This window comes from Arachis hypogaea, chromosome 1 (genome assembly GCF_003086295.3).
Source record: "Arachis hypogaea cultivar Tifrunner chromosome 1, arahy.Tifrunner.gnm2.J5K5, whole genome shotgun sequence".
Taxonomy (NCBI): domain Eukaryota; kingdom Viridiplantae; phylum Streptophyta; class Magnoliopsida; order Fabales; family Fabaceae; genus Arachis; species Arachis hypogaea.
Genome location: NC_092036.1, coordinates 25,561,502 through 25,563,715, shown reverse-complemented (window position 1 = coordinate 25,563,715; position 2,214 = coordinate 25,561,502). Strand labels below are relative to the sequence as shown.

The 2,214-nt window shown below is 41.5% G+C and overlaps 1 non-coding gene across 1 annotated transcript; it reads left to right on the top strand.

The window, feature by feature from the left end:
• The first annotated feature begins 1,866 nt into the window (after positions 1-1,866).
• LOC112716473 (small nucleolar RNA R71) lies at positions 1,867-1,974 on the top strand. Its single transcript, XR_003160365.1, has one exon. It is a non-coding gene; the product is annotated as a small nucleolar RNA R71 (small nucleolar RNA).
• The last annotated feature ends 240 nt before the right edge of the window (positions 1,975-2,214 follow it).

Below are 2,214 nucleotides of genomic sequence, written 5' to 3'. Positions count from 1 at the left end.
CTTTCTGTTTTTCATTCTGTTTTTGCTTTTTTTTAATTAATTTTGTGACTTCCCATGATCATCAACCTATAGAAAACATAAAATAACAAAAGGAAAATAGATAAATATAACATTGGGTTGCCTCCCAACAAGCGCTTCTTTAATGTCATTAGCTTGACAGTGGGCTCTCATGGAGCCTCACAGATACTCAGAGCAATGTTGAAACCTCCCAACACCAAACTTAGAGTTTGAATGTGGGGGTTCAACACCAAACTTAGAATTTGGTTGTGGCCTCCCAACACCAAACTTAGAGTTTGACTGTGGGGGCTCTGTTTGACTCTGTTTTGAGAGAAGCTCTTCATGCTTCCTCTCCATGGTTACAGAGGGATATCCTTGAGCCTTAAACACAAGGGATTCTTCATTCACTTGAATGATCAATTCTCCTCTGTCAACATCAATCACAGCCTTTGCTGTGGCTAGGAAGGGTCTGCCAAGGATGATGGATTCATCCATGCACTTCCCAGTCCCTAGGACTATGAAATCAGTAGGAATGTAATGGTCTTCAATCTTTACCAGAACATCCTCTACAAGTCCATAAGCTTGTTTTCTTGAATTGTCTGCCATCTCTAGTGAGATTCTTGCAGCTTGTACCTCAAAGATCCCTAGCTTCTCCATTACAGAGAGAGGCATGAGGTTTATGCTTGACCCTAGGTCACACAGAGCCTTCTTGAAGGTCATGGTGCCTATTGTACAAGGTATTGAGAACTTCCCAGGGTCCTGTCTCTTTTGAGGTAATCTCTACCTAGTCAAGTCATCCAGTTCTTTGGTGAGCAAAGGAGGTTCATCCTCCCAAGTCTCATTACCAAATAACTTGTCATTTAGTTTCATGATTGCTCCAAGGTACTTAGCAACTTGCTCTTCAGTAACATCTTCATCCACTTCAAAGGAAGAATACTCATCAGAGCTCATAAATGGTAGAAGTAAATCTAATGGAATCTCTATGGTCTCAGTGTGAGCCTCAGATTCTCATGGTTCCTCATTAGGGAACTCATTGGAGACCAGTGGACGTCCATTAAGGTCTTCCTCAGTGGCAATCACTGCCTCTTCCTCCTCTCCAAATTCGGCCATGTTGATGGCCTTACACTCTCCTTTTGGATTCTCTTCTGTATTGCTTGGAAGACTACTAGGAGGGAGTTCAGTAACCTTCTTACTCAGCTGACCCACTAGTGCCTCCAAGTTTCTAATGGAGGACCTTGTTTCAGTCATAAATCTTTGAGTGGTTTTGATTAGATCAGAGACCATGGTTGCTAAGTCAGAGTGGCTTTGCTTAGAATTCTCTGTCTGTTGCTGAGAAGATGATGGAAAAGGCTTGCCATTACTAAACCTGTTTCTTCCACCATTATTGTTGTTGAAACCTTGTTGAGGTCTCTGTTGATCCTTCCATGAGAGATTTGGATGATTTCTCCATGAAGGATTATAGGTGTTTCCATAGGGTTCTCCCATGTAATTCACCTCTTCCATTGAAGGGTTCTCAGGATCATAAGCTTCTTCTTCAGATGAAGCATCCTTAGTACTGCCTGGTGCAGCTTGCATTTCAGACAGACTTTGAGAAATCATATTGACTTGCTGAGTCAATATTTTGTTCTGAGCCAATATGGCATTCAGAGTATCAATCTCAAGAACTCCTTTCTTCTGATTCATCCCATTGTTCACAGGATTCCTTTTAGAAGTGTACATGAATTGGTTATTTGCAACCATTTCAATGAGTTCTTGAGCTTCTGCAGGCGTCTTTTTCAGATGAAGAGATCCTCCAGCAGAGCTATCCAATGACATATTGGACAGTTCAGACAGACCATCATAGAAGATACCTATGATGCTCCATTCAGAAAGCATGTCAGAAGGACACTTTTTGATCAATTGTTTGTATCTTTCCCAAGCTTCATAGAGGGATTCACCTTTCTTCTGTCTGAAGGTTTGGACTTCTACTCTAAGCTTACTCAATTTTTGAGGTGGAAAGAACTTTGCCAAGAAGGCATTGACTAGCTTTTCCCAAGAGTTTAGGCTTTCTTTAGGTTGTGAGTCCAACCATATCCTAACTCTGTCTCTTACAGCAAAAGGGAATAGCATAAGTCTGTAGACCTCAGAGTCAACCCCATTGGTCTTGACAGTGTCACAGATTTGCAAGAATTCAGCTAAAACTGATAAGGATCTTCCAATGGAGGTCCATGGAACTTG